This window comes from Chiloscyllium punctatum, chromosome 28, assembly GCF_047496795.1.
Source record: "Chiloscyllium punctatum isolate Juve2018m chromosome 28, sChiPun1.3, whole genome shotgun sequence".
Classification (NCBI taxonomy): Eukaryota; Metazoa; Chordata; class Chondrichthyes; order Orectolobiformes; family Hemiscylliidae; genus Chiloscyllium; species Chiloscyllium punctatum.
In genome coordinates, this window is record NC_092766.1 from 63,166,700 (window position 1) to 63,191,308 (window position 24,609).

Here is a 24,609-nt window from a genome sequence, read left to right on the forward strand (position 1 = left end):
TGCTCTGCTTTTCTCCCACAGTCCAAAAATGTACTGGTTTGTTGAAATGGCCGTGCTAAATTGACGTGGTTAAAGGAGAGGAATGCATTTGGGCTCGGGCGGGTCGGTGTGGAGTTGCTGGGCTGAAGGACCTGTTTGCACATTGGAAGTATTCTGATCTACAGTAGTCAATGACCAAGGTATGGCGCACGTTGTTCGGTGGGGCATGTATGAGTTTTCGATTGTTTTTCTTCAAAGTTTCTTCACAATTCAAACAGGAGAGGAATAAGGGAAATGAATGTCTCCCATAATTCTTGCCTTCTTTTATCATTCACAGGCGGTATTTTTTCCTGTACGTTTTTTGTTACACTGTGGTTACTGTTAGTGTTCTTGTAACCTGCACCGGCTGGTTTCCTCTTTCTTCAATGTTCCTCATCTCTACCCAAACACACTTTCCATCCTTATCTCCTGTATCAAAGTGATCTCTAACCATTGCATAATTGCGACGGAAAGTGAGCTTTTCACACGCCTGTGTATATTATTTCCCAATATTAATTGATCGTTTACTGTGTTGCAATTGCGCACGAGAAGAGGAAAACAAAATCGAGGCCGGTGGTCCTGGATTTCAAACGCACGTAATTGCAGCTCAAACGCAGATTACTGCACACAATGCGATCACGGAAGCATGCACCGAACCGTCAGGAAGCAAACAATAAGTACAATGCTGTCTGTCATGTCAGGAACAGGACTAGAAACACAACAGAAATACGTCTCTTCGGTACTATTTTGGACATATTTCTCAATGAGCTATCGTGTTTTACATATGTTCCATCGGGAGTTACCTCACACAAGGAAGTAACCAGTGCTGCAGACGGTCATATCATCCGAGTTCCAAGTCCCGGAGTCAGAGACACTCAGATCCCTGTGTGTACCTACAAGGAACAGCTGTGCATGGGGTTTACAGGGTAACTGAACTGCCTGAACGCAGCCCGATGGTCGTCTGTCTGCTTCTCCTCTATCGTTTTATGTGCAGTCCCTGCGTGCAATCCTGTTAACTACGTTTGTCTGGCACAAGTCGGGCATTGGTCACTTGTCTCTGAGAGAGGCTGTTGGTTTATGTGTTGTGATAATTCCGAGTGTAAGGAGGAATCTGGCTGTCAGTTCCTAGAAACTTACTATAATAAATGGAAGCGTGCTTTTTAAATTGCCGCGTGGCATATACTCGTTGCAAAGTTCGTGCACTGCGAATCACGTTGCGGGACTATCCAATTTTGGCAAAGAATTTGTGTGGCAGTCATGAGTTGCCACGACCAGCTATCCCGAGTAGCAATACGGACAAATGGCAAGAACAACAAATTCGGTTAGAGCAGCACACGGTTAATGTGTCAGTGCAAACAGAAGGCAGCCAGAAGATTTCTGGGTGTAGGGCAATCACCCAAGGAACCTTTTCATATGAAAGTCTGTGCATCAGTAGAACCTGGGACCAAAGTAATCTACATTGGTTATTCATATTGCAGACAGCTTGCTTTGTTCCTCGTTTACTCTGAAAGTGAATAGACATAGATATTTCACCGTTATTTCGAAAGAAGATCCTGCATTGAATCTGTTCACCGTTTTTTGATGCTGTGGCAAAAAGGTGGGCAATCGCGATGTGAAACGTTGCTGTACTTTCATTTCCTTCATTACTGTCCTGGTGAGGGAGAAAGGTGATTGGCTCTCTCGATCAGATGGGGGCACCGGCGCATTGATGGCCTAATTTAATCACGGATATAATTGGAAATGTTCACTTTTAATGGTTCGTTGTTGTGTTTTGTTTTATGATACTTGAGCACTTTCTGGGACTTGGCAATACACTAAATCTCCAGTAGGTTTGGAATTGCATTGCCGTTATTTGTGCGAGCAGTTCATGTCAGAGAGGACTCACAGTGCCTCACAGACAGCACTTAAGCTTCGGTGTGTCTGATCATGGTACTGCCTTTTCAGTTTTGATTCTGTTCCACGTTAAGAGCTTTCAGTTTTTGGATTCGCTGGAGAGCAATGTGGGTAATGCGATACGTGAGGTATTTTTCTTCAGCCAATATCTTTGATGGCGAACTTGGGAAAGTGTCAAGAAGGATGGTCATTGGCAGCAAATATCCGGAAAACCTTCATCACTGGATCGGTTGGGCTCATCCACCCTCCAAACAAAATAACCAAACTCGCTGGCTGAGTAACAAACAACATGCGTTTTTTTTTTTGCAAATGGTGTATTCAAACTGTTGCCGGTGGCTGGAGCATCTCAGACTTGTCCAGAATGGAAACAAATCCCGCGATCCAACTTGCCCTTGCTGAATAGATAACCGAAATTAATCCATACATTTCTGCCAATATTTGTGCCTTATCTCTCCGAGGTCTTCCTGTCTATACACCCATTCAGATGCCTTTGAAATGTTGTGAGTGCACCAGACTCTGCCACTAAATGTGGCAAGTCATTCTACACGCACAAAAGTTCTGTGTGAAAAACATGTGTCCGTCACATCCCTTTTCAATTTTTCCTCTCTCACGTTAAACGTTTGCCATGTAGATTTGAACTCGCGTGTCTTGTGAAGAAGTGCTCCCTGACTATTTACTCTGTCTGTCTTCCTCATGATTTTATAAGCTTCTGTGAGGTCAAACATAAGCACTGAAGCTCCTGGGAATCTGACGAAGCCTATTCAGTTTCGTTCTCATGTCCAAGCAGTGCAAACCTTGCAAATCCTTGTAAAGGTTTTCTAAACATACACTTGCAAGAAGTTTGTCCAGCTGCAGCACTTGTTTGACCGCGTGGCCACTCTGGAGCTGCGGGTGGACTCACTGGATTGTCAGAAATTCTGGAGAGTTATATTGCCTCCCAGGTGCTCAGGCCAGGGATGTCGCCCATCGGCTGAAGAACATTCGAAAAGGAGATCGTGAACAGCCAGTTGTCTTGGTGCATACAGGCACCAACAAAAAAAAACGAGATGAGGACCTGCAGGGAGAATTCAGGGAGCTAGGAGAGAAATTAAAGAGGAGGACCTCAAAGGTAGCAATGTCGGAATTACTGCCTGTGCCATGTGACTGCCAGCGGAGAAATGAATAAAAAAAAACGGCACGGTGAACACGTGAGTTGAGGAATGGTGCTGCAGGGCGGGTTTCAGATTTGTTGGATTTTGTGACCAGTTCTGGGGAATGTGGAACTATAAGATAATTGATCTACATCTGAACCAGATGGGAACGTATGTCCTTTCGGGAGTTTTTGCTACTGCTGTTGGGGAGGTTTTATACCAATGTGGCAGGGGGCTGGGAACCACAAGATTAAACAAGTCGGCAGTGAGGTGGAAACTGGAAACGCTAAGAATCTGGATGATAGCATTAATAATGGGAAGAGTAGGCAGAGAGCAGATGAATGCAAAAGAACTGGTGGACTGAAATGCATCTAATTTAATGCATGGATAGAGACAGATGAATTGAGGGCTGAGGTTGGTACCTGGAATATGAGGTTATTGCGATCACAGAGATTTAGTTGATGGAAGGGCATGGTTGGCAACCAAATGTTCTGGGATATAGACGCTTCAGACGGGACAGGGAGGGAAGTAAAAGGGGAAGGAGTTGCATTCCTGGTCAGGGATGATCTCATGGCTGTGCGAAAGGAGGACACCATATAGGGCTTGGGTCGTGAGACACTATGGATGGAGCAGTGAAATAAGAAGGGTGAGGTTAGATATTTGGGGCTGTATTACAGAGAGCGTGAGGTGTAAGAAAAAATAGTTAAACAGACCATGGAAAGACGTAGAAGCAATAATTTAGTGTTGATTGGAGATTTCCGTTTTCCCAACATTGACAAGGATACTCTTAGTGTCAGAGGTCTGGATGGGATACCATTTGTAAGAAGCCTCCAGGTGAGTTTTCTGGAGAGGTATGTCAATAGTCCGACGAGGGAATAGGCCATATTGGAACTGATATTGGGGAATAAGCCAGGGCTGGTGATAGCAGTTGCCGTGGGTGATTTCTTTGGGAAGTGCCCAATATTCTGTAAGTTTTCGAATACTCATTGACAAAGATGAGAGTGGTCCTAAGGAAAGAGTACGAAACTGGGCCAAAGCTAATTATATCAAAATTATGCAGGAGGTCGGAAATGTGGATTGGGCACAGCTATTTGTACGAAAGTCCACAGTTCAAATGTGTCAGGCTTTCAAAGATAGGTTACATATAGTGCAGGATAGGCATGTCCCGTTGAAGGCAAAGGATTTGAGAACTGTTGATGACAGGACAATTGTACGACTCGCCAAGAGGAAAAGGGAAGCACACATATCGCCTCGGCAGCTCATAACATAATGGTCCCTGTCGGAACATGAGAAGAGTAGGACAAGTCTTAAACGAGGAATCAAGGGTGTTGAAAGGGGTCATGAAACAACTCAACGCTTGCACAATTAAGGAGAATCCTAAAGCCATTATTCATATATAAGATGCAAGCAGGTAACCAGAGAAAGGATTGGTACACTAAAGGAAAATTAAGGAAGGCTGCATGTCAAATCTGAGAGAGTGGGTAGGATTCTGAATGATTATTTTGCATCAGTGTTCACTGAGGAGAGGAACATGATGAATGTTGAGTCTAGAGGAAGACATTTGATTAATCTGGATCATGTTGACATAAGTAGGGAAGATGTATTGGGCAGGCTAGGAGTAATTAATGTGGACAAATCCCCAGGAACAGATGGGATCTATTCCTGGTTCCTGAGTGATGTGAGAGAGGAAATAGCTGGGGCCCTGACAGATATCTTCGTGGCATCCTTCAGCACAGGTGAGGTTCTGGCCGACTGGAACGTTGCTCATATTGTCCCCTGTAAAAGAAGGATAGTAGGGATATTCCGGATAACTACAGAACAATGGGCCTAACATCAGTGTTGGGAAAGTTGCTGGAGAAGGTACTGAGTGATAGGATCTATTCATATTTAGAAAATAATGTGCATATCAGTGAGAGGCATTGAGTTTTTCGGGGAAGTGCCTAAGTTGATAGATGAAGGAAAGGCTGTTGATGTCATATACATGCACTACAGTAAGGAGTTAGATAAGGTTCCCCATGGTAACCAAATACAGAACGTAAAGTAACATGGTGTGCAGGGTGTTCTAGACAGGTGGAGAAAGAATTAGTTGAGCAATAGGAGACAGAGTGGCAGTTGAATGGAGTTTCTGGAAATGGAGAAAGATGACCAGTAGTGCTCCACAGGGGTCAGTGTCGTGGTCACTGCTGTTTGTGATATACTTAAATGATCTGGAAGAGAGCACAGTTGCAATAATCAGAAAGTTTGCAGATGACACGAAGATTTCTGGACTAGCAGAAATTATAAGTGACTATTAAAGAATACAGGAGGATAAAGATATACTGGAAAGTTGGGCAGAAAAGTGGCAGCTGGGGTTCAAACCAGACAAATGTGAGGTGACGCATTTCGGTCAGTCTAATTCTAGATGGGGTTATACAATGAACGGAAGAGCTTTGGGGGAAAAAAGTTGATGGATAGAGAGATCTGTGAGTGCAGGTCCATTATACACTGAAGTTTGATGCACAGGTGGATAGAGTGGTCAAGCAGGCATAGAATATGCTTGGCTTCATGGATGGGGTATTGAATAAAATGGCTAAAAAGTCATGTTAAAACTGAACAATACATTGGTCTGACCACACTTAGAATACTGTGTAAATTTGTGGTCGCCACATTACAAAAAGGATGTGGACGCTTTGGAGAGGGCGTGTAAAAGGTTTCAACGGATGTTGCCTCATATGGATGGTGCAATCTAGGAAGAGAGGTTGAGTAGGTTATGTTTGATTTCATTAGAAAAAAGGAAAGTTTGAGGGAGACCTTTTTGAGGTTTACATAATCATGAAGGTTACAGACAGGGTAGTTACAGAAAAGTTTTATTTCCCAGGTTGAAGGATTAAATACCGACAGGTCACGCTTTCAAGGTGAGACGTGAAAAGTTTAAGAGGGATACACGCGGCAACTACTTGACACAGCAGGTGGTGGGTGTCTGGAGCGCGTTCCCAGCAGAGACGGAAGAGGTAATGACGGTAGAAATATTTAAGAGGCGTCTGGACAGATGCATGAGTCGGTGGGGAGCAGAGGGATACAGATGCTTAGGAATTCGGTGACAGGTTTAAACAGTAGATTTGGATCGGCTCAGGCTTGAATGGATGAAGGGCCTGTTCCTTGTCTGTACATTTTATTTGGTCTTTCTTCTTAAATTACGCCAATTTCATTACAAAATTTGCGAGGTCTAAGTGTCTGAAGTGAATCCATGCTGAAACACTAGTCATAACAAATCTGAGTGCTGGCTTTTATATGATAGTGTGGTCGAGCGGTCTAATGTGCTGGATTTTCAGCTTCAGTTTCTATCGAATGGTGTCTTCAAATACCAGCATCGTCAGTGAGCAACTATGTGAGAGAACTGCGCATGTGTGGATGCCTTTTAATTTGAGTGTTTGCAGTTCCTCAGTGTGCTTACCCTCTCGGTGATAAAATCAGCGACCGTCTCTGAAAACAACGCAAGTTCCTGCTGTCGGACAGATCCTCACATCCCGTCGGTAACTTTGCTTTTGGATATCTGCGTTGCCAGTTTCTGTATCTCAAATGGTCAGTGCATTTGGCTGAAATGATGGTGGTTCGAGCCCACCCAGGGAATAAGCCTCAAATATTTCGGCACAAGCATTTACCCCGACCATGGGGTTACACGCAGCAGAATACGACATCACTTTCTCCAAGCTCCCGATGCCAACAGAAAGCGGCCACTGTAGCATCAATCAGCGACTTTCTGCCAAGCCATGGGAAACAACTCATGGAAACTGCTCCCTTAGTAACAGCTCTTTCCGTGTGAAAGGAGCAAAACTTTCACTTTAAATTGGAAAGGGCTTCAGGACACTGGAATGTTGCTCCAGTTCTTGGAACGTGTTATAAATAAAACTCCTGACTTGATAATAAGAAGTGGTAAAGGTTTTAGGTAGAAAGAACAAATAAAGTGTTCATTCAGACGACTCTGTCTCGTCAGCAGATGGGAAATGCCCCAAAACTGGAAAGGGAAATGATTGGGTTTCCTTAGGTAATTGCCCGACTGATTTACTGTCTGCCAGAGAGATTGGAATTCACATCAGCGACAGAAAGGTGTGTGTAAAAATATGAAGATATTAAGGTTGAAACTTAAATCCCGGGACAAGTGGGGAATAGATTGTAATGCTTTGAAGGAATAACTGAAGTGAAAGGTGTGAATGATATTTTTGTGATTAGGAGGAATGAACTGGATCCTAACAAATTGCTGATGAATTATGCTCACAATGTCATAGCAAACTAATCCACAGTGCACCGTGCTTGGTTAGCTCAGTCGATGCAGTGTGAGATGCTTAATCTGAGGGTGGTGGGTGCAAGCCTCACAATGGGCGCTTTCACTGCTTCATACAATTCCGGCTCTTCGTTCCACGTGCAGTATTGTTGCTGCTTTCATTGACACATCTGTCCACCTGCTTTTGATCACACGTCGGTTTCTGAGTGAACACTGTTTCCATTTTACTGGAGGCGCCAGAGACAACTTTATCAATGCAGCCGAAAATAAAATGAATGATGTCCGTTTGAAAATGTGGGGTTCCAAACCAACCATGCACCACCCAAAGTGTTCAAAGGCACGGAAAGTGAATGGCCACTTGCGAGGGGTCTGACAGAGACGGTTCAATGTCACATGGGTCCTGAACCAATTTTCAGTGATTCAGATTGTTCTGATGGAAACCGAAGGGCACTCTCCCTCAACGTTTTGCAATTGCTCTTCTTGTGTTTAACGTAATGAACAGTATATTGTCAGTAACGAGAGTGGAGGTGCGACAGGATCGTGAGGTTTCAGTGTGGGACATAGACACAGTAAGTCAAATATTCCCAGAGCACGGGAGAGCTGTTTGGTCCAGGATCACTGCCATCTTCTGTTTCTAAACCAACATTTGAAATTGCTGGAAAATCTCAGCAGGTCTGGTAGCATCTTGGAAATATAAATCGATTTAAGACTTCGGGACAAGTGACACTTCATTTCCATGTTCATCTCCACCTGCTTTTGCGCACTCTTCTTTTTTATTGAATGTCTCCTGACTTCCAACTTTATATTCAGTTTCTCTTTTATTACTTCCTCTCCAACAATTTTCCCAGTCTCCAATTTTGCATCAGAACTGTTCCAACTTTCACATTGCCCAGGACTTCGAACTGAACAAATAACTGTTTCTATTTCCTTAGATAGCAGATGGCCAGAGACGGGAAGGCAGTGTGGTTCCAAAAACTCATCCATGATTCACCCCGAGTCCACAGGGAGCAAGACGGTTACACGCAGCAGAATACGACACCATGTTCTCCAATTCCCCCGATGCCAACTGAAAGCGGCCACTGCAGCTTCAATCAGGGCTTCCTGCCAAACCCTGGGACTCAGCTCGTGGAAACTCCTTTCTCATTAACTGCCCTTCCCGTGGGAAAGGAACAAAACTTCCATTTTAAATTGGAAACGGCTTCAGGAGATTGGAAGGTTGTTCCTGTTCTTGGAACGTGTTATAAAAAAAAACTCCTGTCTTGAAAATAAAAATTGGTAAACGTTTTAGGCAGGAAGAACAAAGAAAATGTTGATTGTGAGGACTCTGTCTCGTCAGCAGATGGGAAATTCCCAATACTGTAAACAGAAATGATTGGGTTTCCTAAGGTAATTTTCCGACTGACTTACTGTCGGCCAGAGTGACTGGAAATCACTTCATATGAAAATATTCGGGTTGAATCTTAAATGCGGGGAGAAGTGTTAAATAGATTGTAATGTTTTGAAGAAATAATAAAAGTGAAAGATGTGAATTATATTCTTTGTGATTGGCAGGAATGAGCTGGATCTTTGTAAATTGCTGTGCCAGGTGAATTGTGCTCAGAATGAAATAGCAAACTAATTCGTCGTGTGCCAAGTCTGGATATCTCAGTTCGGTGAAATGTGAGGTTTTTAATCAGAGAGTCGTGCGTCCAAGCTCCATAATAGTCGTTTTCACTGTTTAATAGATTTCCACCTTTTCGTTCCACATGCAGAATTGCAAACCAACGCTGGTGGAGCGTTCTTGTTGCTTTCGTTGACACATATCTCCTCCTGCTTTGATCACATGTCGGTTTTTGAGTGAAAACTGTCTGAACTTTACTGGAAATGCCAGAGACAACTTTGTCAGTGCAGCTGAAAATACTATGAATGATGCCCATTTCAAAACGTGAGATTCCACTACATCGGTGCACCAACCAAAGTGTTCAAAGACATAGAACGCGAATGGCCATTTGTTAGTGGTCTGACAGAGACGGCTTAATGTCTCATGCGTCCTGAACAACAATTAACTGATTCAGAATGTGCTGATGGAACAGAACGGAGCTCTCCCTGAACATTTTGCAATTGTTCTTGTTGTGTGCTCATGTAAGTTTATGTAATGAACAGTTTATTGCCAGTAACGAGGGTGGGGGTGGGGAAGCATTCTGAGGTTTCAGTGTGGGACAAACGTGATTTGATCGAACGGGTAAGTCAAATATTCCTAGAACATGGGAGAGCTGATTGGTCCAGGATCACTCCCATTTTCTGTTTCAGAATCAACAAATGAAATTGCTGGAAAATCTCAGCAGGTCCGGTCGCATCTTGAAAACGAAAACCGAATGAGATTTCGGGACTGGTGACACTTCTTTTTCCATATCCATGTCCCTCTGCCTTTTTTCAAACTTCCTTTTTATTGAATATCTCCTGACTTCAAACTTTATATTCAGATTCACATTTATTGCTTCCTCTCCAAACATTTTCCCAGTCTCTAAAATTGTATCATGCTTGTTCTATCTCTCACTTTGCCCAGGACTTACAACTGAACAAATAACTCTGTTTCTATTTCCTGAGATGCCAGATGGCCAGAGATTGGAAGACATCGGAGGACGGTTAGTGCTTTCAGAATATCTACTCTGCTCCGCCATTCGATCTTGGCTAATATCGTTCTTAACCCCATTCTCCAGTCCTGTCCCTGAACACTTACTCCCCAGTCTTAGGATCCAGTCTTTTTCCCAGAGTGGGTCCTAATCCGTCCTAAAACCCTCCACATGTGTTGGCAGCTGTTACACCGTGTCTACGTGTCATCAATCTCAGTTTCAGTGATTCTCGGCAAACACGAACTGTTCTGAGCAGCTCAGTCTGGTCTCTGGCCCCACTGTGATCCTGCGGGGGAGCAGTAATCATCTTCATCTACGGAAAGGAACGGCGCTTCAAAAAAAAAGGACAGAAAGAAAGATAGGCTTGTGTGTCAAGATATGTCGAGGTAATTGCTTTCTCACCTGGTCAGTAAACCTTACTCTGTATATCCCCACACATTCTAGCTGTTGTGCTGAAAGGGAATACAAGTACAATTAATTGCCATCTACGCTTTTATTCGATATATATTCTTCCTTGTTCTGAATATGTAGGAATGTTTCCAGCACTGATGGTCACCATTTCTAAGAGTGCATGCCGCGAGCCCTGATATTTTCTGGAGAGTAGCAGTATCAGTTTGTGTGAAAGTGTCCCAGTACAAAGCTTAGAAGAAACATTGTTGTTCCCTCTTTCCGGACGACAGTCTTTCATATCATGATCGATGGGGCTTTATTGCATATTCATCAGCAAGCCTTGTTTTGAATTTTCTCGCCCAATACTACTGTAGCGGTGGAAAGAATATAATTCTGAACACCTGCTGCGTGAATTTCATTTTCAAATTTCTATTCGCAGTGGTCCTTCATATGTGGCGATGTTTATATCACTGCTGGCCATCCTGTTTAAGAGTGCAGTTACATATGTTCCTCTGTCTTGGCGCTGCAGGGTAAACTGTCTACGCCTTTTCAGCCAATATTTCCTGGATAATTCAACATGCTATTCTTTATTTTTTCGATCATGTCCACTTTAAGGACACAGTTACCGGGCACTGATCCTTTCTGTAATAACAGGACCGCATTTGCTTTACATGCGAAGGTGTCCCGGATCAGTAACAAGGAGAGCATTCATTTCCTTCTATCACAGGGAACACTGGATTCATGATGTTAGCCTCTGTCAAATGCATCCGAAAATGTGCTCTGAAAGCTTCATTTGAACGCTGTCTGGCGTTTCTCAACGTGTGTCAACCAAAACCAGAAATCCTCAATCATAGTTTGGAGCAGTTCACATATTCGAGTTTCGAAGCAGCAGACACGGATACAGTTAATTCACAATGAAAAGATTTACAGGCACAGATGAACTATCGACTCTTGTTCTCATACTGTTACTAATATTACCGTGTGGCCTGAAGTCTAAGCCATGTTGTAACTGAAAATGAGGAAATCACAGACAGGCTGCCGAATGACAGTATGTATTTTGTTTTCTTGTTCTCACAGAGTTCCAGGAAAGTATGACAGCGAGGGAGAGGAATGCAAGTCACGTGCAGCTCTGGTGAAACACCTTCTGTCTGATTCAGTCATCTACAAGAAACGTGAATGTGAGTAAAGCGGGAAACCTTTTCACAATCGAACAAAGAGCAATCACGAACAGTGACCACCTCTTTAACATCTCAGATCGCCTTTGACCTTCCCTGAATATATATAGGAACTAATTTTTGCACACCTCAAAGTGAGAACTGTTTGATTTACCGACAATAAGTGAGTCAGATGTCCTTGATTCCCACATAGGTTTCCAACTCAGCTTGCAGCCAGGTGGCAGTTGCTCATGGCTCTGCTGGATAATGCACTATTATGGAGAAATAAAATGAAAGTTGGAACTCTTATTGGCTCTGGGTTTCGAATACTCTTGCTACGTGTTCTGCCATTCTCGGATTCCAGTGCTAAACCAGTTTTTCAGTTCATCTGAGCAGCAGGAGAGTCGGCGTTTCTGGCAGGAGCAGAATTCATCATCTCCAGTGATCACTTTATCTGAGGAGAGCAAACGAGCAAAGTTTCACACAGCGACTAATCGGGTTTGCATTCCGTTTCAACATGGCAGCAGATATGGTCTAGCAAATTCAAAGCCATATTTGCTGATGAGAACAACAAGCACGACCGCTCAGATAGAGCAATTCCTCCCCACCGCTTTTTCTGCAGAACTGGTGCAGTTGCTGTGAGTCTGCTGCAGGGTATCATCAGGTACATGCTCTTGGGTTTCCGGTTTTGGCCTGTGTGCTCGCGTGGCTGAGCGACCTGAGACTCTGATTTCAGATTTCACTTCTTAAGAAGGCTTGTGTTTGCAATCCTGCGCGGCCACTTGTGCTAATGGATTAAGCTGGCAACGTTTTGCAGGGATGAGTTTTGTTAAAGTTTCTTCTAACCCGGCTGTGATGTGGCACAGCAGAAAACAACCAATATGTCAATGCCCATGTTTTCTCCTTCTGCTCTAGTTGTCACGTTCCCCTCCAGCTCGAAAGGCCACCAGCATAATATACGACTCAAAAACAGGCTGCGCCAAACTTTCATATTCCAGACTATTTGCATTTTTCACAGTTTCTCTGAAAGTGAATGGAGATATTTATTTCTCTGTTGATGTGAAATTAGGTTCTACATTGAATCTGCTCGCAGCTTTCTGTTGTTCTTGCGAAACGGAGGGAAATTGCGATACGAAACTTGGTTACTTTTCCCTAATTTCCTTAATTTCTGTCCTGATGAGAGAGGCTTGTGATTGGTCCTCTCGATCCGGTGGAGACATCAGCCCAATTGTTAACCCAATCTCATCGAGACTGTAATTGGTAATCTTCACTTTTCATGGTTCATTGTTAGTCAGTTCTGATTCATGTTATTTGGGCACTTTCCTGGAAGTATTGGTGCTCTAAGGCACCAGTACGTTGAAAGCACCATTTGGAATTGCCTCGCTGCAATTTGTGTGAGCAGCTCATGAGCCAGACGACTCGCTCTGCCTCACAGACAGCATTCATGAGTCCGTATGTCTGAAAATAGGTTCTCTTTGTCAGTTCTGCTTCTGTTCATGAGTTGTCAGTTTTTTGGTTTCGCTGGAGACACACACACAGACAAAGGCCCACATGCACACATATATTTTGTCTGGTGAATATTTTTGGTACTTTCAGTGTTACATTGCACTTTGCTCAGAAACCACATACATTCATGTAGAACTCTGAGCTCAAAAACTGCATGGAATTATGTAAAAACTCTGTTATCTCACTTTTTGGATTGGAATCAATCTAAACATCAGGTCATAGACAGAGAACTCAGGGGGCTAACACCTTCAAAAATATTGTCTAGCTATTGCCATTGTTAACAGCTAACCCGAGAATACAACTTTTTTAACAAAAGGGTTTTGTGATTTACACATGGAATACAGTGATAGTTTCACTTCTTTCAACAGATGAAAGGCTTAACAGACAATCAATTCTTCAATGTATAATTTCAGTTACATCACACTGCAAATTTTTGCTATAAATTTTGTGTTTCGATCTAGCCCTCCACAAACACCTGATGAAGGAGCATCGCTCCGAAAGCTAGTGTGCTTCCAATTAAACCTGTTGGACGATAACCTGGCGTTGTGTGATTTTTGACTTGGTACACCCCAGTCCAACACCGGCATCTCCGAATCACAACTTATTCCTGACAGCTTGCAAGTGTTCCCTTAGAAACTGCAGCTTTTGGAAACGTATTACTGGGACAAAGTCATTGCTCAATGTGATGGGATGCACCGTCAATCCCTAATTACCCTAGAGATTGAGATTTTGAGTTACTGCGCAGAACCCTGGATGTCCTCAGTAGCGGGGTACAGGCATGATGCCATGAGGCAAGGATTTAGAAGGAGTGACATTGAAGGAACAGCGAGATATTTTCAACTGGGAAACGCGAGAACCTTGGAGGGATAATTGCGGTGATAGCTTTCGCTTGTATTTGCTGCCATTGTCCTTCCAGACAGATGCTGATCGATCACTGAATTGTTCTGGCAGGATACGTATGTGTGTTCTGGGTGCAACCAAGATTTAGTTTTCCTTCGGATAATTCACAAGAAGAGAATTAAATCTTCATTTCCAGACTGGGAATGAAAGCCTGTTCTGGGCAATGCAAACTCAGACTCATATGCAGGGATGTCCATTGATACTGCAGTAGCCTTTGGGACCTGTTCAAACTCTCGTGCCTGCTCCTCACGTCATAATTGTCTTCGTCAGCAGTGTTTCTCTCTCCAAGTTTCCAAGTCGGTTCATATTATCACCCTTGGTTTCAATGTGAAGAAGGCAATGCTGTGATAATCTGATGTTGTTCAGCAGATATACTGCAGCAAGTTAAGTAAAGACTGATGCTAACACGAGCTCCTTTTGAGCTGCGCTGATCTGTTGGCAGCAAAAAAGGCAACGTTCAACTCGCCTCATTCCGGATGACGGGCTCGAGATGACCAGTGGTTTCTCGCTGAATTAGTTCAGGCTCTGGAATGTAAAAAACTTCAAGTATGAAAGTACAGTGAAGGGAAATGTTTCACAGAGTGGGACATTCTAAGATAAACAGTGACGGTGATTATGTTTGCTGATTTTTCACCTTGTGAATGCTGTTTCCCTGGTGTGGACGTTTACATTACCTATTGACAAACTGCCACATACAAACCTGGTCTTTGGGTCAGTGACGGAATTGATAACACGCCTGACGTCGAATTAGGGGATTGTTGGTTCGCATTTAAAATCATGAGAATGCAGTGTGCACGTCCATTCCTGTTGTCTGTCAGGAACGGAAGGGTTTGGGTTTTCGAATTTACAGTTTCTTTCGTTCACTTCAAATTCTAGCTCAGATCAACGTCTCTCATTGTCTGTAGAATTGGCTTTGGTTTAACCAAAAGCTGCCTTTTGGAGGTTGAACTTGTATGATGGAGCGGACATCTGAAGTGAAGCACAAGGTGCTGGTCAAATCCTAAGAACTCTGCCACTTTCGGGGAATGTGTCTGTGTGTCTCTTTCTGTGGGAGACACGACGTGGGGAATAACACAGTGTGACTATGTCAAACTTCAATCCCATTGTTATGTCATCTAAGATCAAAGCGAGAACCTCACTGCTATTTGCACTGGAAGCATCAGAACACATAAGGTTATGGAATAAAGCTGGAAACTGGGAATAGAATCGATGAATGTCTTTAAACCAGACTGCACCATGAGCCAAATGGGATTTTTCATTCTGCAAAACTTGAAGACGAGTAGAAACCAATCTGCAGTGAAACTGATCAGAAATGAAATGGAAAATCCATTTCATTGAGAATACGTGCAAGAGCGTCTGTCTTCATTCCGTGTAATCTCGTAGTTAGGATTTGGAACTCTAAGTGCAATAGTGTTGGTTCTATTCTCGGACAGGGAATGCATGTTTTATTGTGCAAATATATCGTGGTACCAGTATTTCTTACCACTGGTCCGAACCTGGTAATGCTTGGTTTTGTGTCAGGTTATCAAAAACAAAAAGATACAGGTTTTGGAAATATGAACTAAAAACGAGAATTGATAGAGAAACCTGCTACACCTGGCAACATCTGTGGAGAGAAACAGTTTTTTTTTTCTTAAGATGGACAGGAAACAGGTTAGTTATAGTTTTCTAGATTATACTGATGGGAAAATGATAATCTTACCTGCCAAACCAGGAAATTTATCAAAATAACTCCTGAGCTTACAAACATCGAATCTACAATCTTAAAAGGACTTAATCATCTGTCATGCTACTTTCATTTTCCTGAGCTGGTGGAAGGCTATGTTTTATTGGCTACATTTCCTTTTAGTTTCCGTTATTTAGCAGTCACGCCGAATGGAGAATTGTTTCTTTCAGTGTCTGCCTCAATATGTGTCTTTGTTTCTTCTATATTTGTCTCTGTATCCTCCTGGGCCTTTTTCACATTCTCCGACTCTCTGGCTGTCCATATCCCTCATTTCCCATTTCTGCCCTTGAAAAGCCTGACATTCAGAGACAGTTTGAGATTCGAACTGCTGAGAGGCTTTCTGACGCCTGGCTGGAGTCGGTCGAAGGAGTCTCACATTCTCTGTATAATGCGTCTGTCACTTCGACCTGAGGCAAGGAGACATTTCTTCCTCAAAATCTAAAGACCCTTTCGAAGTTCAAGTTGATTTCGTTATCCAACAGAAAAAGAAAGTAATTACATAATAGATGAAGAAGGAAAACGATGCATTTACTGTTGGTGCACAACGAATGAATGGTGACAGCAGAGAATGAGGGTGATCATGTCGTGGTGTCACTGCCATTACCACAACATTTCCCAGGAATGCTGCAGTGTCTCCTGCCTCACCACTTAATTTCCACAAAACTGGGAATAAAGGAATCAGAATAAGAGGATGAGAAGCAGAAGTGCTTGTGGAACTGCGGGAAGAATCTCCATGTTAAAATAGCAGTTAAAAAGAGCAACCTACACCACTGGATTTAAACCAGGAAAATGAAGCCGGAACGCGAAATCAGAATGTACAGCAATTCAAACAGGATACACAGTTTCTTGATCAGCAACACAATACTTGAGAGAAATAACGAGCTTGCAATACAATGAGCAGGCACCAGTGTGATGGGAGCTGCTTTCACCAGCTAAGCCATGGCGCCACGTTAAAAGCCAGATTTCTCGTCCATATGTGCAACGCCTGAACCACTGGATCACAGGAACTCGAAAACGCGTTTTCTGTATTAATGTTGCTCAGTTTGAATGGCAATCAAACTCTGCTTGTGCAAAAACAGACGTTTCAATGCTGAGCATGCCCCACTAAAAAGGCACAGAAAAAGACAGTATCCTCTTGCATTGGCATCTAACAGATATTTTCGTCTGTTTAAACTGACAGAATAAAGAGGATGTGCTCATCTCCTCTCGTGTCCCATTAACCACGTTAATACACACGCAGGGATTTTCAAACCAAGACGAACAGGCTCATTGTTGTGAATTGACAGCAGTGGTGTATCAGTCATTGCGAACAGTGAGCAATAAATGCTGAATCAATAGCACTGACACTGAGCCTTGCACCATCAGCTCCACACTCACATCTTGTGTTATGTCTCCTAGGCATCAGTGCATTTGACTTTAATTATTCTACCCTGCACCTCTCCTCAAGTTATTCCCGACCGCTTGCAGTGTCGAATTAGAACATGCAATTATTAGAAATGCATTTCTGGGACACAGTTGTCTTTCAATGAGGTAAGATTCACTGCCCATCCCTAATTATCCCAAAGATGTAGGGGACGATTAATTTTGTTAACTCCTCAAATCCTTAGTTTGGAGGTACTGACAAGAAACCACTAGAGATGGACTTCCTGGATTGCGGAGAGCAGACCGACCCCAAACTGCTAAGGTAACTCACCCAGGGAAGAGCAGATGGACCCCACTCTGTCAATGTAACTCAACCAGGGGACAGAAGTCTGACATCACACGATCAATGTAACTCAACGAGGAAATTATGGCCTGACCGCACTCTGTTAATGTAACTCACCCAGGGAAGAGCAAACTGACGCCACTCTGTCAATGTTACTCATCCAGGGAAGAGCAGACTGACCCAATATTTTGTATGTAACTCACCCAGCAAATGGCAGACTGACACCACTCAGAGAAGAGCAGGCTGGACCCATTCTGTCTCTATCACTCATCCAGGAAAGAGCAGGCTGATCTGATTCTGTCAATGAAACACAAGCAGGGAGACGAGCCTGATCCCACTCTGTCAAAGTAACTCACTCAGAGAAGAGAAGACTTATTCCATTCTGTCTATGTGAATCATCCAATGAAGACAGTAATGAAACCATACTTGCTGTTAAACTCAAACAGAGAAGAGCAGACTCTCACGATTCTGAGAAAGTATTACGCCCGTGGAGGAGCATACTGACACCACTCTCTTAACGTAGCTCACCCAGGGAAGAACAGACTGAGTCACTCTGTGATATTACTCACAAAGAAAGGAGCAGACTGACCCCATTCTGTTAATATGACTCTCCCAGGAAAGAGCAGATGAAGCCCAATCTGTCAATGTGACTCAACCAGGGAAGAGCACTCTGACCTCACGCGATCACTTTAACACAACTAGAAAATTGCAGACTGACGCCACTCTGTCAATGCAACTCACCCAGAAAAGACCAGACTGATCCCACACTGTCCAAATAACTCACTCCGTGAAAAGCAGACTGATGCCACTCTGACAATGTACCTCGCACAGGAAAGAGTAGACTGATGCCACTCTGTCAATGTAACTCACTGAGGAAAGAGCAAACTGACGCCACTCAGTCACTGTTACTCACCGAGGGGAAGGGCAGACTGACCCCACACTCTCAGTGTAACTCATCAGACTGATCCCACACGGTCAATATAAGTCATTCACTGAAGAGCTGTCTGACCCCAGTCTGTGAATGCAATTCACTCAGGGAAGAGCAGACTGATCCCATTCTGTCTATGGCACGCACCCAATGAATGAACACTAACCCCACTCAACCAATGTAACTCGCCAGAGAAGAGCAGACGGAAGCCAGACTGTCAACATAAATTATCGAGGGAAGATAATTTTCTGTTTCACTCAGGCAGGGAAGAGCAGACTGTCACCACTCTGTGAAAGAAATTCGCCCAGCGAAGGGCAGACTGACCCTACTGTATCTGCGTGACTGACACAGATAAGAGCAACTAATCCAACTCTGACAATGTCTCTACCTCAGGGAAGAATACCCTGACCCCTCTCTGTCCAAGTAGCTCACCCAGGAAACAGCAGACTATCCCCACTCTGTCTATTTAAGTTCAATAAAATCCTCTGAAGTACGTCCTGTCCAGACACTCTCCACATCCCTGTCTCTGTAACCGTGTGCGTTCAATGGCGAATCTAAATAACCTGCAAATGTTTAGAATGTGGCAGCAAACCAGAGCTACCACACAGAAATTGGGCGAATGTGCAAACTTCCATCAGGCAGTCACCTAAGCCTGGAATGGAAACCAAACCCGACAGCAGTCGTGATTATAAAATGGCAGAACAGAAACCCATCAAAAAGAATTGCATCCCTGTGTGTTGCAACGATTCTGAGTATTAATTAAGCCCCCCTCACTGTAGTTAATTTCCATTTTCATCACTGCCAACCTTCTTCAAAGCAAAGCACGCACTTGCTTTTTTCAGACTTTTGACATCCCGCTTTCATCCCGCTTTTTACCTAATCATATTTCTGACTTTATAAACTACGTCACAACAGGTTGACAACTGCAGAATGAGCTTTGTTCCGTTCTCCACTGATGTTGAGAGTATGAATACAGCATATTCGAATAGGACTTGATGCGCTTGCGGGTGGTGCATTATGGCTTCTTTTTTTTTGATTTTCGGTCTACTATTTCGAGTTCATTGCGCAGACTTCTGAAGAAGACTTTTTGGAGTCGAAATGGTAACTGTGTTTTCTGTCGGAAGACAGACGTAGCTTTATTTCTGTTCTCTTATAAATTGATCTTCTTCTGATCTTTGCAAGTGAAATAGGGTGCATTGCTATTGCTCGGTTTTAGTTTCAAAATCAAGAGAAACATGAAGGAGACAATATCAAAGAACACAAAGTACTGAGTTGTTAAGATAATGTTTGCAGCAATGGTGGACATGAAGGTCAAATTAAGATACGGTTCAAGAACATTTAATCTGGAAGTGCTATGTGACTTTAGTTCCAAATATATGTTTCCGTTCTCCCAGTACATCTTTTTGACTCCCAGAAAACATTGATTGTTTTCTGTATTCACTTTGTTTCGCGATATCTGTCTTCTGGTCGACCAGGGACAACTTGAATTTGCGTCTGCATTGAATAAGATTTCGCTCTTTCTTTCGAGAAGCAAACCTGTGCATTATGTACCACTTATCATGGTGATGGCTCAGAAGTTCAAAATGACTTACGGTTTATGGATCGTGAGCAAGAATGAAGTGATCCACTTGCGAACAGATGTCACCACGCCCTATTCCTACATCGGGCCTGAACGGTCCATTGGCAGAGTCTGCAGAAAGGAAGTGTCTAAGTGAACTAGTCCTTTGTTCAGTTTGATTTGATACCAATGGTTGTGCTGTTTTGGTGCAGAAATGTGTCAACATCTCTGACGTTAGAGTCAAAATTTAAGTCACATCTACTCCATGGAGTTACTTCTCAGATCGGAACATGCTGACATGAAAACATCTAGCTCTGAGAGCAAATGTTTTTACATTAAACTGGGAGTATGTTTAACTAAGCAATTCAGATAGCCAAGATGAATAATTGGCATTTGGTTCTTCATGCTGAGCTCTCCACACCAACTGCTCCAACGAAGGCCGTGGATAAGATCCCCATCGATTATTTTGGTCAATTTTAGCCTCAACAACAACCTTTTGTTCTGAACAATGCCACACCACAAGCAGAGGGCTAAGTGTGATTTTCATCGTTAATTTTCAAATTCAGTTCTTAATGCACAGTTTCTTATGAATGTGGACAGCAGAAGACAGTTAACATTCCATTTCAAATATTTCCAGTAAATTCTACTCCGCTGATATCGCCTTGTCTTATCACACCACAAGCCAGGAATCTGGATCAGTCGAGTTCCTTTTCACACATGGAGTTGCTTTTTCTAATTCATTGACTGCTGCTTTAACAGATTATTGGCCTTGAGAGTCAGTTGTAAATTAGGTTGAACTTTCTCAGCTTGACTTTCAACTGATCCTAAAAAAAAGTCATCACCTGCAGGTAAATGTATTGCATTGCTTCATGTTTTGCTTAATTACAGCCCCCCCCACCCCCACCCCCACCCACCGACCCCGGAACATCCAAGTTTCACGATAGTCCGACAAATGTTTTGAAACTGATTCGTGTTGGAAGTTGGTGGCTTTTTGTGTCTCGACAGATAATTTATTCAATTAGACGTCTTGAAATTACTTCGGATTCTTCACAGTTGAAAAATTACTTTCTATTGAATGCAAAGCTAAAGCTCCACAAAATCCAAATTCTGCAAAGGAATTAATGACTTTTAAAAGAATCAACGCTGTGAGCGGGATTCGAACCTGCGCAGGGAGACCCCATTGGATTTCAAATCCAACGCCTTAACCTCTCGGCCATCACAGCTGCAGGAAAGTGGCCAATTTTCATAGTAAAAGAACTTAATTCATGAAATATGTACTTTGTTTGAAGAACAAATTGTCAAGATCCAAAGATTTCGCCAAATCCTTTGCAGAGACCCAGACGAACGTTCCCTTTGTAGATTGTCAGGCTTTCCCCGCAAACTAGATCCTGACAAAGCTGAACATAGAACATAGAACATAGAACAATACAGCACAGAACAGGCCCTTCGGCCCACGATGTTGTGCCGAACTTCTATCCTAGATTAAGCACCCATCCATGTACCAATCCAAATGCCGCTTAAAGGTCGCCAATGATTCTGACTCTACCACTCCCACGGGCAGCGCATTCCATGCCCCCACCACTCTCTGTGTAAAGAACCCACCCCTGACATCTCCCCTATACCTTCACCTTAAATTTATGTCCCCTTGTAACACTCTGTTGTACCCGGGGAAAAAGTTTCTGACTGTCTACTCTATCTATTCCTCTGATCATCTTATAAACCTCTATCAAGTCACCTCTCATCCTTCGCCGTTTCAACGAGAAAAGGCCGAGAACTCTCAACCTATCCTCGTACGACCTACTCTCCATTCCAGGCAACATCCTGGTAAATCTTCGCTGCACCCTCTCCAAAGCTTCCACATCTTTCCTAAAGTAAGGCGACCAGAACTGCACACAGTACTCCAACTGTGGCCTAACCAAAGTCCTGTACAGCTGCAACATCACTTCACGACTCTTGAATTCAATCCCTCTGCTAATGAACGATAATACTCCATAGGCCTTCTTACAAACTCTATCCACCTGAGTGGCAACCTTCAAAGATCTATGTACATAGACCCCAAGATCCCTCTGTTCCTCCACCTGACTAAGAACCCTACCATTAACCCTGTATTCCGCATTCTTATTTGTTCTTCCAAAATGGACAACCTCACACTTGGCAGGGTTGAACTCCATCTGCCACTCCTCAGCCCAGCTCTGCATCATATCTAAGTCCCTCTGCAGCCGACAACAGCCCTCCTCACTGTCCACAACTCCACCTATCTTTGTATCATCTGCAAATTTACTGACCCACCCTTCGACTCCCTCATCTAAGTCATTAATAAAAATTACAAACAGCAGAGGACCCAGAACTGATCCCTGCGGAACTCCACTTGTAACTGGGCTCCAGGCTGAATATTTACCATCTACCACCACTCTCTGACTTCGACCGGTTAGCCAGTTTTCTATCCAATTGGCCAAATTTCCCTCTATCCCATGCCTCCCGACTTTCCGCATAAGCCTACCTTGGGGAACCTTATCAAATGCCTTACTAAAATCCATGTACACTACATCCACTGTTCTACCGTCATCGACATGCTGGTCACCTCCTCGAAGACTTCAATAAGACTTGTAAGGCAAGACCAACCCTTCTCAAATCCGTGCTGGCTGTCCCTAATCAAGCAGTGTCTTTCCAGATACTCGTAAATCCTATCCCTCAGTACCCTTTCCATTACTTTGCCTACCACAGAAGTAAGACTAACTGGCCTGTAATTCCCGGGGTTATCCCTATTCCCTTTTTTGAACAGGGGCACAACATTCGCTACTCTCCAGTCCCCTGGTACCACCCCCGTTGCCAGTGAAGACGAGAAGATCATTGCCAACGGTACTGAAATTTCCTCTCTTGCTTCCCACATAATCCGAGGATATATCCCGTCAGGCCCGGGGGACTTGTCTATCCTCAAGTTGTTCAAAATGTCCAACACATCTTCCTTCCTAACAGGTATCTCTTCTAGCTTATCAGTCCGTTTCACACTCTCCTCTTCAACAATACGGTCCCTCTCGTTCGTAAATACTGAAGAGAAGTACTTGTTCAAGGCCTCTCCTGTCTCTTCCGACTCAATACACAGTCTCCCACCACTCTCCTTGATCGGACCTACCCTCGTTCTCGTCATTCTCAGGTTTCTCACATACCCATAGAATGCCTTGGGGTTATCCTTGATCCTATCCGCCAAGGATTTTTCATGCCCTCTCTTAGCTCTCCTAATCCCTTTCTTCAGGTCCCTTCTGGCTATCCTGTATCCCTCCACTGCTCTGTCTGAACCCTGTTTCCTCAACCTTATGTAAGCCTCCTTCTTCCTCTTTACTAGACATTCAACCTCCCTCATCAACCAAGGCTCCCTCACACGACCATTTCTTTCCTGCCTGATCGGTACATACATATCAAGGACACGTCGTATCTGCTCCTTGAAAAAGTTCCACATTTCCACCACATCCTTCCCTGACAGCCTATGCTCCCAACGTATGCTCCTCAAATCCTGTCTTACAGCATCGTAATTTCCCTTCCCCCAATTGTAAAAACTTCCTTGTTGTGCGCACCTATCTCTTTCCATAACCAAGGTGAAAGTCACAGAATTGTGGTCACCATCACCAAAATGTTCACCCACTAACAAGCCCACCACTTGTCCCGGTTCATTACCGAGTACCAAATCCAATATGGCCTCCCCTCTGGTTGGACAATCTACATACTGCGTTAGAAAAGCTTCCTGGACACACTGCACAAACACCGCCCCATCCAATCTACTTGATCTAAAGAGCTTCCAATCAATATTTGGGAAGTTGAAGTCGCCCATGACTACGACCCTGTGGCTTCTGCACCTTTCCAAAATCTGTTTCCCAATCTGTTTCTCCACATCTCTGCTGCTATTGGGGGGCCTATAATAAACACCCAACAAGGTGACTGCACCTTTCCTATTTCTGACTTCAGCCCATACTACCTCCAGAGGCAGATACCCCTCAAACTTCCTTTCTGCAGCCGTTGTACCATTTCTAATTAGAAATGCCACCCTGAAGTTGTGGGAATGATTCTTCATCGAATTTTAGAGTCACGGATGTACACCACATGAAGAGAGGATCATTGTCTCACTGTGTCCGATCGATTTTGACTCAATTGCTCATCATCTGGTACCAAAGTTGTGTTTTAATATTCATCAAAATATGGTATTAGAAATGTTGATGCTAAGTCCATAAACACTAGCTACACTCGTAAAAAAAAGTCGGAATTAGAAAGAATGCAGAACCAACTAATCCGTAAGTTCTGACATCAGGTAATGAACTTGTGAACACAAGAGAGGAAGATTGACCGATGATTTGGAACTTGAAATCGTCTTGACAGAAGTATTTGCAAAGTTTTTGCGGTTGTTCTAGAGTCATCAAGTCCTTGAACAATACAACACGGAAAGTGGCCCTTCTTTCCAATTTGACCATTGAGGACAGTTATCCTAAATTAGTAGGTCCCATTTGCCAACTTTTGGCCTACATCCCTCTGAACCTTGTTACTCATATATCCATCCAGATGCCATTAAATGTTACAGTTGCACCAGTCTCCAACAATTTCTCTGGCAGCTCATTATGGACACGACTGAAAAAGTTGCCCCTGACGTCCCTTTTAAATCCTTACCCACTAATTTTAAACCGATGTTTTCTAAGTCTTGACTTCCTCACCAGCAGAAAAACACGAGTCAACCTATCCATGTCCCTCATGATTTGATAAATAGCAACGATTTGACTTTATCCTACTTGTCAGGTGGGAAATATGTGGAGTTTATTTGTCGAAGATTTGAAGAAGAAAGTGT

The 24,609-nt window shown here is 43.4% G+C and overlaps 1 non-coding gene across 1 annotated transcript; it reads right to left on the reverse strand.

Annotated features, from left to right (window-relative positions):
• Nucleotides 1-20,922: 20,922 nt before the first annotated feature.
• trnas-uga (transfer RNA serine (anticodon UGA)) lies at nt 20,923-21,004 on the reverse strand. Its single transcript has one exon. It is a non-coding gene; the product is annotated as a tRNA-Ser (tRNA).
• Between the last annotated feature and the right edge of the window lie 3,605 nt (nt 21,005-24,609).